This window comes from Mirounga leonina, unplaced genomic scaffold (genome assembly GCF_011800145.1).
Source record: "Mirounga leonina isolate KUSES-001 unplaced genomic scaffold, KU_Mleo_1.0 Mir_174, whole genome shotgun sequence".
NCBI classification, from domain to species: Eukaryota; Metazoa; Chordata; class Mammalia; order Carnivora; family Phocidae; genus Mirounga; species Mirounga leonina.
Genome location: NW_023270451.1, coordinates 70,745,132 through 70,758,994, shown reverse-complemented (window position 1 = coordinate 70,758,994; position 13,863 = coordinate 70,745,132). Strand labels below are relative to the sequence as shown.

Here is a 13,863-nt window from a genome sequence, read left to right as displayed (position 1 = left end):
CGGCCAGTCCCCCGGCAGGGGCGGGGGCGGGGGCGGGGGCAGCAGCGGCGCGGCCGGCCGCGGGCTGCCGGGGGGCGGCCGCGGCTGCCCAGGGAGGCGCGCAGAGGCGCCGAGAGCGCTCCCCGGCGGGTCCCCAGCGCACTCGCCGCGCCCGGGCAGCGGCCCGACCGGGCGAGCATGGGCGGCGCGGAGTGACGCCGCCGTGCCCGCTTGGCATCAAGGACATTCAGCCCGCGGGGGTGGGGACGAAGGGGGGCAGCCCCCGAGAGCCGCTGCCGCCGCCACGACCGCTCGGGACCCGGGCTAGGTGGAGCAGAGGGGTGCTTGGAATCGATCCACGTTTTCCGACCTTTTTGTTGGACATTCCGCCCGCCTTGGACGCCGCGAGAGGAGCTGCCAAGCCCCGCAGGCTGTGATCTCGCCCTCCGTTTGCCTGGCCTCCTCCCGGCTCCCGGTGCCTCGGTGGAGTATTTGCGTTCGGGGCTGGGGCTGGAGGAGGCAGCCACACGCGCGCACACGCACACGCTCAGAGGAGGACGAGAGGCAGCGGCACAGGCACCATCTGCAGTGTCAATGCGGCGCTCGGGCTGAAGGAGGCAAAGCGGCGCTTCCAGGTAAGGAGCCGGCGGGCGGGCGGGCGGGCGAGGGCAGGGCGGGCGGAGATGCCCGGCTCGGGCCGGGAGTCCTCGGCTGCCCTGGAGCCAGTCTGCTGCACGCACGCACACACACTCAGGTGCACACACACGAACACACGCCGGCACACGCCGCGCACACGCACCTGCCCATGTCCCACCTGGACACCGCGTAGGTGCGGCGCGGCGGGAGTAGGCATTGCCCTTGTTCTTTCTCCTCCGCCGATCCCGACTCAGACTTCTCATACCCAGGACTTTCAGGGTGGGATCTGATGTATTACCGCCTCTCCCTCCCACCGCGGGAGGCTGAGGGAGCCGATTTTTCAGTTCCCGGTCCCTGGTATTTCTAGCTGGTTTTCAAAACGGGAGAAGTAATGAGAGCTTTGGGGGGAGACCCACCCAGTGTCATCTCTGCTCCGGGGCCTTTGGACACCCTGGGGTTTTTACGGGCGGCAGACCCACAGATACTCGGACAGATATTCGGAGAGCGTGGTGGCCCAGCGTGCAGGGAGGAGGCCACGGAGGCAGATGGGGCTGCAGTTCTGTAGGGCGGTGCATAGGGAACAGACACTGCGTTTCCCCAGTAAGAGGCAGCACGGAAGCCTTTCTGAAGCGTGGCACTGCTTCCCCGCGAATCGCCGGGATTTCAGGCAGCAAGGGGCTTCAGCATAGCATTGGGGGTGCTGCTGGCCTAAGGTGGGTAAATGGGGGTCAGATCCTCCCCGTAAGAGGTCTGACCCCTTCACATCTGCAGTGTCTCCGCCACAGCCAACCCACAGGGCTTAGGGACACAGGACTTGGGTCTCCCCTTCACCTCTGTCCCCTTCCCTCTACACTGTATGGGAAAGCATGGGGTTGCTTCGCCCCTGCCTCTGGCTAACACCTGTCACATGCCTTTGGAGGTGTGTGTCTGAGAAATCCAACGAGAAGGGGTCGGAGGAGGGTGTAGTGCTGGAAGGGAGGAGGGTCCCCCCCCCCTCGTGTCCACCTCAGCAGTGCCGCCACCCCCCCACCCCCATAAGGAGACCAGGCATTCTTGGGTTTTCCAGTGTTTCCCCAGAGCCAGGCTGCTCCTGACATTGTAGAGTCACTCTCCAGAAGCCTGGGGTTCACGGTTCTATTTCCCTAAAGCGTTTCCTTTCCTTTTCTGCCCAGCTGAGATTTCACAGGCTGCTCATTTTCAAACTTTTTCTGGAGGAGGTAGGACGTAGGAGGTGGCTGGGACTCCAAAAGGGCTTTCTCGCAGTTTCCATTTGAGGGTCAAAGAGCAATTTATTCGGGCTCAGTTGTTGTAGGGAGAAGAACGTGAGATCCAAGTAAAACATTAATTTGGAGTTGCACGTAAATAGATCAGGGTCCTGTCTTTTTCTCTTGCTGTCCCTTTTGTGGTAGCTTGTTGGGCAACCTGGCAAGAAATGGGATGAACTTGTACCCTTTATGCGAGATCATGTGTTCAGAGTGTCCTACAAACTCACCAGTGGGAAAAAGATGTTGGGAGTCTTCCAGAACATGAGGGGAAAGGAGTCAACATTCTTTTGAACAAGGGGCCTCAGTGTTGGGCACAGGATTTGGTTGATTCTGTAAATCCTGAGGATGGGTGCTGAAATAAAGGGCTCGCTCCACACCCCCATCTCTGCTCTTTTCAGACTTTGCCCGCTCCTGCAAAGGTCTCAGCTAGGCTGGGGAGGAGAGGAGCAGCCTCCCCTGGGAGGAGATTGTATTCCTGCTGTGTGCTGCGTGAACTGCCCTTTGATTGATTGGAAAGGGTAGATGGAATAAAACAGAGCTCTCACAATGGGGAGAACCCAGGAGGGGGAAGACACATCATTTTCTTTTTAAGAATGGCGCGTGTGTACACACATCCAGATGTACGCGTGCCTTCTCAAAGAGCCTGGCTCAGCGTGATCGACTGGTCCAATGTGGGACAGCGGGACCCACCTCGGTCTTCCCGGCTGTGGAAGAACTGGAACATTTCCACGCGCATGCCCTATGAGTGCGTGGATGGGGAGGTCCCGCGGATGCATAGAGGAGCACGTGGTTTTCAAAAGAAATAGTGAGCGCTGGCAACAGTGGGTGGCTCCCAGGTAAACAGTCTCTCTCGGGACCTTGAAGGGGCAAAAGGATGGCGTACAGAGCTTCCTGGAATGCCTGTCTGTCTTCCACACAGACCTCTCTGCTCCCTTCCCTGCTTCCCTCTCTATCTTGTAGCCTGAGGATCCATCATTTTAATGCAAAGCCAGCAGTCATGATGCTAGTTATAAGCTAAACATTTTTAAACATGGGTTCAAAAAATCCCCACACTTTCTGCGCTTAGCATTAGGTACCAATTTGGTTTCTAGGGCAAAGCGGGCATTAATTAACATCTGTGTAAGGCTGGGTGTGCATCATCTAATTTTTTTCCTGGCTCTTGCTGAGCCCTGGAGCATGTCTGGTTGTCACACTCTCTCTCTACCACCCCTCTATGGCCTTCCTTTTAAGTTCTCTAGGGTCTTCACACGCGGAAGGGAGTCGTCCTAGAAAAGCCCCAACCTCGAGCTCTTCTTTTCAGCAGCCCCTCGTGGCTGCGAGGCTGTGCTCTCGGGGTTCTCCCTGGTGAGCCTGGGCTGCCCACGAGCTCTGTTCCTTCTGGCCCAATCTGGTACTCACTTGCGGGCTCGCCTCTGTCCTCCCCAGACTTCCCCCTGGATGCCCACTGATGCCTGCACACATTTCCAGAGGCATCTGAGGCCACCAACTTGTTTCCTTTCTCCTGGGCCCCTCTCCAAGGCTGCTGCTACCGCTCCCTGCAGACAGGGAGCTCTGCAAGGCAGAGTCTGCCTACACTCGGCCTCCCGATCGATCCTCGTAATCACAACAAGGGCTGCTGGGAATCGAGTGGGGGCTTTCTAGGGAGGCAGCCGTCCAGAAGTGGGGAGAGGGCTGAGGGGGCGGGGTGATTAACGGCTCTTAGCTCCTAGTTATCACCAGGCTTTGATGCAAAGAAACTGCCGCCAATCTCTCCCCTCTGAGCCAGCTAGGGGGCATTTCTTAGCTGCTTCTCCCCATCCTCACTAGGAGAAGGCACTACGCAGACAATGCCACCTCAGAGACCTGTTGGAGTGGCTCCGTGATGGGCGGGGTGATCCACGCTGTGATGAGTCTGCGAGGCAGATGTGCTGTTCTCTCCTAGGGTCCCCTCTCCTCTCCTCGTTTGTGTGCAGCGCCGGCAATGTGAATGAAGCCGGTTCCGACCCCGGGGCGGGAGAACAGGGTTCATTTCCTTCCCCTTGACACCCCCTTCCTGCTTCCCCTGTGCGCCCCCTTCCCCCCACCCTGCAACCTGCTAATTCACCTCTTAGCTTTATGTGCACATCCGACAGCCCATTCGCCCTCAAATTTGTGGCACTCCAAGAAATCAATATAACATGAATTTAACGACAGCTGGATGATTAAGTGTTATTTATATTTAAGAGCGGCATTTTAAAAAGACGTCGCGCTAATAAATCAAATGGCTGTTTGGGAGATGCACATGATTAGGGTAATTGCCCCATAGGCTCCATTGAGCAATGCCTGGCCTATGCAGAGCCCCGCAGACACTACCTCTTTGGAAGCTGGCAGCCCCTCTGCTCTGACCCTGACCTCCCACCTGATCCCCTCCGTCCGGACTTACTCACTCTTGTCGCACTCCTCACTGCCCAGGCTATGGCATTCCAGTTGTGGCAGGAAGGTGGAGTCAGCAGGGACACTGAACGGGGCTCTGCTGCTAAGTGGTAGGAGATGGGTCTTAAAAGCGAAAGCACGCGGGAGGTCCTAATTCCCAGAGCAGAGGCCTTGTTCCAGAAGGAGGAGGCTACTTCTCTGCTTGATATGAAGCGGCTTGGGAGAAAAGCTTCCTCAGTCCCTGCGAGAGTCTGTGCCAGCCCCCAGACCCCTGTGCATATGGTCATGTGTCATCAGCCAACCCAGGGAAGAGGCTGTGTGGACATTAGTATTTGCCCTGGTGAAAGTAGCAGAATGGAAAGGAATAATAATCAGCGATGATGGTGGTGGCTAATATTTATTCTGCACTGACTTGGAGGAGCCATCATTTAAGTGGTTTATGCAGGTTGGCCCATATCGTCCACGTAACCACCCAGAGAGGCAGTTACTGAATTATTCCCATTTCCTGCATGAGCAAACTGAAGTGCCCAAGGTGAAAGACTTTGTCTAGGATCGTACAGTTGGTGGGTGGTGGAGCCACATCTCAACCCTAAGCAGACTGACCTCCCTCCTTATCACTGTGCTGTCTGCCTCCTTGGGAGATCTGTGAGGAGTGTGTTGCCCCCCCCGGGGACATTTGTGGGAGAGTATGCTGAGGAAGTACAGAATATGTGGTTTCTCCCTGGGACACGTCTATGACCCCAGGTGAATCTCTTTTTTCTTTGACTCTCGATTTCCCCATTCAGCAAAGGGGGCCTGCCTTATCTTTGACTGTTGGTGAATTGTGAGATTGCATGGATCATTCTAGCAGAGTGCTCAGTTCCTGAGGGTGACTCTTGCCTCTTTGGGCAACTCCCATCTCCCCCTGGGGAAAACTAAGGAGGAAGGAATGAGTGCCGACCTCATCTGTGCTTTTGACTCTATGAGGCTCTGAGTCTTGTGCTGGTGGGTTTCTAGTTCTCTCTAGTAACAGCTTGAGATTTGCTGGTGCTGTGGAAATACCACTCTCTCATCGAATCCTTTAAACCATCCAGCAAGGGGGGACTGTCTATTCTCATTTTGATTGTGTAGGGACTGAGGCAGGATGCCCAAGGATCCAGGACACTACATGGCGGATGGTCTCTTCACTTTTGGGAAAGAATGCCCACAGCAGGGACTTGCTGGTTCATTCGTTCATTAGCAGCCAGAGAATCTTCCAAAGCCAGGGAAGGAAACTTTGCCTGTGGGCGTCATGCTACACTGGGCGCCTGGGCCATATAATAGTAGGAGCAGAGATTCTCTGGAGGTTGGTGCCAATGGCTGCGTGTGGCTAACGTCATCCTGTGCACTTAATGTGAGTGGAGCACTGAGTTGGGAATGACATCCGGATTCTGAGAGGTGGGGGCTGGGAGACCCTAATGGAGCCCATAGACCTGGCTGGGTGCTGTCCTATCCCAAAGCCAGGCCTCAGATGCCTGACTCAGTCTCTGTAGCCTCAACAGTTTAGGGAACAGCCCCAGGCAATACTCTTGCAGTTAGTTGTTAGTTGTTTGGTTAGTTTTTTCCTCCAAACACAAACTTTTATTCTGTGCTTTCTCTGGCTTCTCCTCTATGCTGCAAGGTGAGCAGAAGTTTCTGCCAAACGTGAGGTGGCTAGCAGGGGTGTGTTTCGTCACCTCCCCTCTGGCACACCAGTGGGAGTGGCTGAAACTGGCGGATGTGGAGTCCTGCTCAGACCTGCACCAACAGGGGCTCGGAAAGCCTTCGGCACCCTCTCATTGCCAGCTGAGCCTGGCTAGACCCTCCCTCGCCACGGTGCCTTCTCCATGAACCAGGATTCACAGCAGCAAATTGGATTTTGGAATGTTTTGTCACTCCAACACAAAACAGATCACTAGCTAAGAGGATGTCGTCTCTGTAGTCAATGCACCGAATGTAGACTAGTGCAGTCAATTCTGAGGTGTTCCGGGGAAGAGTATTTTCATTAGGAAGCGTGCGGAGAGAAGCAGTGGAGGAAGAGGGCACTGGGGCCACAGGAAAAGAAAGCCTTGGCTGCTCAAGTGAGTTAGTTAGCTTTACATCTGACATACCACTGAACTTGTCTCATACGAGCAAGCCAAATAAACCATTCCTTGGCTTTGGCCCAGCAAAGCAGACTTGGCTGACCGTTTCCCCTCTTACGGCAAGAAGAGTGAGAAGAGAGCATGTCAGGGCAGCAGGCAACGTGGACGTGTAATTGAACCGGCCTACGCAGAGTGTCAGCTCACTTTGTGGACATAGTTAGAGTTTATTTTCTCCCTCTCCATCTCAGACCTGCTTCCTGAAGGTAAACCTAAAATGGCACAGAATTTCCTGAAGTGTATTCTGTGGGAGTGAATAGGTATGACATACACAAAAAGTTCCCAAGGCCAAAGCTGGAGAACCCCTGAGTGTGTGAAGCAAAGCTGGAGTTCCTTGTTTCAGGACTTCTCAGAGCCTTTAAACACACTAACTGGGATTGTGAAACCACAACAGGGAGATGTACTGTGTAGTGGCCCTGAGAATCCACCGAGAAAAGCTGGCCTAAGACCAAACATTTCATTTTTCTATTCTTCTTTTTTTTTTTATTAATTTTTTTTTTTAAGATTTTATTTATTTGAGAGAGAGAGAATGAGAGACAGAGAGCATGAGAGGGAGGAGGGTCAGAGGGAGAAGCAGACTCCCCGCCAAGCAGGGAGCCCAACACGGGACTTGATCCCGGGACTCCAGGATCATGACCTGAGCCGAAGGCAGTCGCTTAACCAACTGAGCCACCCAGGCGCCCTCATTTTTCTATTCTTAACTGAATAAAGGGATAGATTCTACAGTGAAAATTTTAGCATAGCGTTCATGCTCTACACACTAAGTACTGGGTTCTGGTGATTAAGGAGATAGTAGGGTTTCAAACAGAATTTTGCCAGATGGGCAGATAGTCCAACTCCAGGCTCAGTGTTTGCCCCTTGTCCTTCCAAGACAGCAAGGAGGTCCTTAGGCAGGAGTGAGGTCCAGGCAGGTGTATATTTTCTCAGGTTCCTAGACAGTTCTGGTATGTTTTCCTGGTTAAAAAGCAGGGGTATTGTGAGAAAAGTTCATTTTTAGAGACAAATAGATGTAGATTATCACAGCACTGTAGCTTACCAGCTCAGGGGTCTTGGGAAAAATCACCTTATGTTTCAGTATCACCATTGATAAAATGAGGGGGTTGGTCTAGATTTTAAAAATATTTTAATATGTATACAGTGGAGCTCTTTACTCAAATGAAATTTTATATGGGATTCTAACACACAGGACTGTTCTGGTCAAAGCTATGGAGGAGCCCAGAGCCTTGCACTTTTGGTCTGTCTGCCCCTCACCCCCAGTCTTGGCCTGGGCTCCCTAGAAAGCAGAGCCTGAGGCAAAAGCTGATGTGGGAACACTTTGTTGAGGGGTGAAATCCCAGGGCAGCAAGAGTGAAGGAAAACGGGGGAGATGTAGGGAAGGAACAGAAACAGCAAATGTACAAAGAATACAAAGAATGTATTACCAAGCCAGCTAGACCTTCCCGAGGAAGCATAGCTGCCCGTCCTTACCTCCAGAAGCCTGATGGGAACATAGTCTTCAAAGAGTCTGGATGGCAGGTGCTTCTGCGCTGGGTCCTTCCTGTGAGCCGCAGCTCCTTGGGCACCGTTCCCCCCCCATGAGGCAGGAACTCCCCCTCACTTCGGGACTGTGATGCTAGCTCAAGCCAGAGCTGTCTGTGGGCAGGCCCATAGACTGGGGCCTTTGTGGCTCCCCTCACTGTGGGCCTGCTGGAGCCTGGCCTTTGCCCTGAAGGAAGAAAGTCTTCGAGAACTTTAGGAATAGTGTGAGGCATTCCTGGAGCCACTCAGGCTAGAAGTGGGACAAGTGGCTGAAGGCCAGAACTGGGGGCGAGGGTGGGCTTTCAAGGAAGATCTGGGCAGGTGCATCAATTAGGGGCCTGGGATAATGGGTTCCCTGTAAGATACATAGGGTTCTTCAGAACAGAATCCGATAGTGAGCCAGAGCAGGCTCCTCCAAGAAGGCATCATTCAGCCCCCCAAAGTCATGATTGCACGGCCGCGATGGCCAACCACACTCTGGACGACCTAATTTAAGCCCCTGGGAGAAGCCGCATTAAGAACAGGTTCCAGTTAGGTTTCAAGAGGCTTTCCTAACTTTTAGAGCTTATTAAACAAAGGAGTGCCTTCCACTTGGTGGTGTGTAGATATCTCAGACACTTCTGTTTGCGTTGGCTGAGGGGCATGGCTGCCTGGAACCTGGGGTCAGAGGCAAAGGACCTCTGCTTTTCTCCTGGTTTTAAAGAAATATTGTAAGCATCAAACTATAAGACCAGGGGGGGCATTTTTGCCTAAAATACTTTGCATAAGTCATTGCCTCCAGCCGGCACCCCTTCCTTTTTACAACTCGTGTGCTTCGAAGCCCCCCATCCCCCCAGGGTCAGGCTGAGCAAAGGATTGATGGTTGTGCTGTGCTTGTGTCCCCTTCCCCAACCCCCACCCCTGCTCTCTTTACCATTAGATGCTGACCCCTGTCTCTCCCCCAAATGTGCTTGCCTTTAACCACTGATTGATATGAGCACCTCATGGACTTCGAGACGTGGGTCTGCGTTAGTGTGGCTGCCCGAGATTTCCGGCTCCCGAGGGTCTGGACCAGCCTTTGGTTGAAGTTCTCCCATGTAATCAGAACTTAATTCATACTTTTTAATAATGGTAAAGATGCTGCTGTGGGTGGTAGGGATGATGACAATAGCATTGAAATCATTTATTTCCTTAATCTGTAGATGAAAGGGACCATTTCTTACTTTTCTTGTGTGCTTGGTGCCCCACCGAGGGCCTGTCTTACTGGAAGCAAGCAATAAATATTTGCCAAGTAAATGGAGTGAATAAATGGAGCAGGAAAAGGTGGAGACGAATGGCGCATAAAGGAGAGAACTAGGGGCATGTGAACCTGCTTCTCTGGCAGGGGCAGGGCTGGAACCACATCAAGGCAGGTGGCTGTTACAGAGGATAAGACCAACTAAGACGAGGGTAGGCTGAAACCATCAGGCACCTTAGAGTGTCCTGGGTGATGGTGGTTTGGGGACAGGTGGTCTATTGACATGACGCATGTGGAACTGAATTCCTGCTTTCCATATAAAACCCATTGTGGGTTTAGGTGCTGGGAGACTGGGAGGGACGACCAGATTGCATTTCCCAGAGCATCCCGAAGACCAGTGCCTCCATGGAAAAAGCATTCGTGGCCAAGTAAGCCTTGCAAACACCTTAGGCTCTGTCCTCCTCTTAGAGATTTAAGATGTACATTAAAGGCATAGGAGTCCCGCTATAGAGACACTGTTTAATTATTCTTCACCAGCCATTTTTCAGCTTGTTTGGTGGTGAGTGTTTAAGCCAATCCAGGAACAAGTGTTGGACAGAAGGCATTTGGGGAGACACTGGCCTTCAGGTGAGAGCTTTTGGGTTTGAGTTTGGTCTGGAGGAGGAGAAACAGGAGAATGAGTCTACCGAATCATTACACGGGGGGACTTGTGAGGTCCAGCCTTCAGAGGAGCTGCCTTCTTCTGGTTCTTGCCATTTGCTTTTGAGAATCTCAGAAATGGCTGCGAATTGTAATGAGATGTTGGTGACCATCATGCCTTCAGACGTACGTTCTCTAAAGCGACTGTTTTAAGGAGCGTGGTTGTGGCTCCGACTGGTTTGTGGAAATATTTCTGACAAGGAGCACTTTCTGGTTGCACATAATAGAACGAGATGGATGTTTGTAAAATATGTGAGTAATGACATTCACCTTCTCCATATTGTTTTCTCGGCTACATTTATCCGATCAGAGGCTTCAGTATAACCAGCAAAGATAAATGCTCTGCATTCACGAAGAAGGCTTGAGTTATTGAGACATAGCTCCCTAAATTTTGGACAGTAGAAACAAAAAATTTTCTCTTGAGGCAAAAACTGCTACCCCCCAGAGAAGCTGAAGTTTTCTAATTAGACTATAAATCCGTGGTTTCCACCATTGGGTAGTGAGTGACCCAGAGAACAGAGTTAGGCATTTCCCATGGGCAGCATTTCAGCACACGGTACTCATTTTACATAGGTAATGGTGTGCGTATGTGTGTGTGTGTGTGCACGCACATGCGTGTGTGTGAGTTGGGGTGGGGGTGGGCTATCACCCCAATGGTGTTTAGATCTGGATCACCTAGGGGACACAGGCTGGTGACCCAAGCGCCCAGTCAGAAGGCCTCGGCCATGCTTTGCCCGAGCACGTGCTCCTTTCCAAAGTGAATCACAGTTGCTAACAACACACTTACTAACAAAATTCCCCTGACGCCCATTCATGAAGCATTGCATTGGCGGTTCTATCAGCATTAAACTGTTTGGTGACTGAGTTTAGAATTATAGGAATCGGAGAAATGAATTCGCAGTAAATCAAGTCCCAGCTGAGTTCGAACCCAACTGCAGTGAGTTTTAAATTAAAAATACCTTGCTACGACGAAGCAGTTGTAAGTCAAGCCCTGGAGCGCCATCACCCCTGACCTTGGACAAGTGCAGCAGTCACCCTTTGAAAGGAAAACCCTGGCAACAGCTTGTACTGATTCCCAGCCATGCTGGGAAATTGCCACTTCATTTCTTCTTCATCAACTGTTGGCTTTCATTTTTTTTGAAAAGGAATCCTATTTGCAGGGACGCGGCAGAGCTCTGGGAACAGGGCAGGTGGAAGAGGGCTCAGGCCCTGGGGGTTCATTCACTGCCTTCTCTTTGGTCCTTCTCAGGAGGAGCCATGCAGAAGGGGGATCTGGGTCTGTGGGGGTCGTGTGATTTGTTTTGCTGTTCGGACCATATTTGATTCTTCTTTCTGGGGGATCTGTACAGAAAAACAACAAAGAGAACACTTCAAGGAAACTGCAAGACTGTCATGTTGCAGTGACAATTGCGGCGTAATAGGAAATCATTTATGTAAGTTACGCTGCCCTCTGAATGGAGCTTGTCGGAAGTGTGGCTACAGCTTCTCAAGGCCTTTTTTTTTTTTTTTTCTCCTGCAAAATAATCCTGAGGTTTTCATTTTCAGAGCAATTGAAGAAGTATTATGTGCCGGCCAGGGAATAGGGAGACCCAGCTTCTAATCCTAGGCCTGCTGACTTTCTTCCAGCCAGTTCCCTCTCTGGGCGAGGCCTCGATTTCTTTTCCTTTAAAGCTGGAATAAGCCCTTGCTGTTCCTGACCTGAAGCCCAGGAGGTGAGGATGAGTGTGGCCATCCATATGAAAGGACCAGGTGAGCAGCGGAAGGTTGTATTTGTATGCAAGGTCCGAGGAAATCAAGGAGGAGACGATGAAGTCTGAGCTCAGGCCTCTCCCCATTACAGCTGTACCAGCTCCTGTGTGCTTGGTGATCTGGTGAAGGGCTGAAATGATGAAAGCAGCCTGCAGAGTCCGAAAAGAGAATGTTTGTGGGAGAGCAGGAGACCAGGGGAGGGGACGGTTAGCGTAGGAGTGCGGAGGCTTGGGTAGGAGGGGACCCCTGATCCTGGCAATAGTAGGTTAGGTCAGGACTTCGGAGAAAGGGAAGGGGTTGTAATTTCTCTCGATGCCCATCCTTCACCTCGCTCCATATGTATGTATTTACATATTTTAGTTGGAGAAGTAGATGTGATGTTTAATTACATCGGAATTATTAGCCGGAATTATTGTCGGAATAATTAGCCAACAAATTGATCGATCAGCTAGTCAATTCAGTCACTGTTTATCGAGTGCCTACTATGTGCGAGGCACTGTGCAAGAGCTTGGTTGTACTGAAGCAAAATTTCTGCCGCTGGGGCGCTCACAGCTTGGCGTGGTCATAGCACCCATGTCTGTAGATAATTTAAACCCAACATGGTAAGAAGTGAGATCCGCGTACACAGAAGGTATCCAGATATGAAAGGCGGGCACGGAGAAGGTGTTTTGGAGAAGGACGAGGGTGTTTTGAGGGGTGCGTGGGCATGGCCAAGGCATGGAGGCGAGCTCCCACGGCGCTGGCCACCTGTGGTCGTGCAAGGCAGGCTGGGAAGTGGGGCAGGGTGCAGACATGGGGCAGGCGGGGCCAGCACGTGTCCTGCAGGCAGTGGCGAGGCCTGGGGGATTTCCAAGTAAAAGAAGCAAGATTCTCCTTGTAGAAAGATCACTATGGGGGCAGCGTGCGAAAGGATTGGACATGGCCTATGATAGTAATCCGGGGGGCAGGAGGGAGGGCTGACCGGAGGCGGTGGCAGAGGGGAGGGAGGGACGGATCCCAGAGGCACATGGGAGTTTGCATTGACAGATGGGGTATGGCAGTGTAGACAGTAGGGAGCAAGCAGAGGGGGCTTTGGGAGGCCTTGATACCATTCACTGAGCTGGAGATTTCTAGACCCAGACTTGGTGGAGGGGAAGTGGCGAGGAAGGAGGTTGTGCCTTTTCTGGATGTGGTGAACTGAGGTACGTATGGGATTCCATGTACAGATGAGCAGGAGGCCAGCAGACATATGACCCTCGTTCCCCAGCAGCTTCATCTCAGTGCCCACCATGCTGAGCTCTACTCACCCCAGCTCGCTTGGGGATCTGGTAGAAGCTTGGTGAGGAAGCAAGAAGACCCACATGGATACAGATTTTCACATTTTCACATTTTCACATTGTTTCATGTTTCAAATGAAACACACTACTCAGAACATTTTGCTTGAGATTGTTCTGAAAACACCCAGGCTCTCACTCTGCCATGGGAGCTCTCCACTCTTTTCTAGTGGAAAAACAGTGGTACCCAGAGGCTGAGTCCTACACAAAAGATCACCGAGCACGCTCAGGATAAAGGCAGAATTTCAGTAATGGAGAATGACCAGGCCTTTGTTCCGGGCATTCGCTGGTTCCCTTTCTTGGTGTGTGCACCCCATTTTCAATGTGCAAACACTCAAAACAGCAGGCGCTGCTGAGAGGAACTCCACCGGGAGCAGAGAGATGGCGATGAAAATTTTGACCTTGCCCTTCAGGAATCATGTCTTGTTTGTCTGTGGGCAGGAGCCAGTCTGTACAGGTCTGGCCTGCAGGTGGGATCTGACCACTAGATAGGGTTTGCTTGGCCCAAAGAATGTTCAAGAAGCATTTGTATTATTTGAATGCTGTGAGGTGCAGCAGTCCCTCTCTGGGGAGCCCCAGGTTCCCCTCCCTGTAGTCACAGCTCTGCGTCACACATTTATGGTGAAGGTACTTGAATTAAAATGCCGGCGGCCTAGTACCTGGTAGATACTTCAGCAGTGATGCTCACCCCTCCTTCCAATACACAGCGGAGAGAATAAGTTAACATCGTAGTGTTGAGCGCTTTGCATTCTACAGGGAAGCTTGGTGATTCAGGAGTCCTATTCATCACAGCAGATGTAGAAGGGGCTGGTGGTGAAATTTTTAGTCTCTCCGTGCTCTATCAGTGTGTTCCTTCTATGGAAACTTTAGAAAAAAGGCCATTTAGTTTGAGCACAGTGTGGAGAGAAAAATACGCAACTCCTTCAAGTCTGCACAGACCCTTTCGACCCCCAGCTCCT

At 52.0% G+C, this 13,863-nt stretch overlaps 1 protein-coding gene across 1 annotated transcript in view; it reads left to right on the top strand.

Moving 5' to 3' along the window:
* Positions 1–233: 233 nt before the first annotated feature.
* Positions 234–13,863, top strand: part of PLXNA4 (plexin A4) — a 421,883-nt gene continuing 408,253 nt past the window's right edge. Inside the window, exon 1 of the mRNA XM_035021130.1 lies at positions 234–614. The gene's annotated coding sequence lies outside the window, so the exon portion shown is untranslated. The remainder of the gene's footprint in view (positions 615–13,863) is intronic.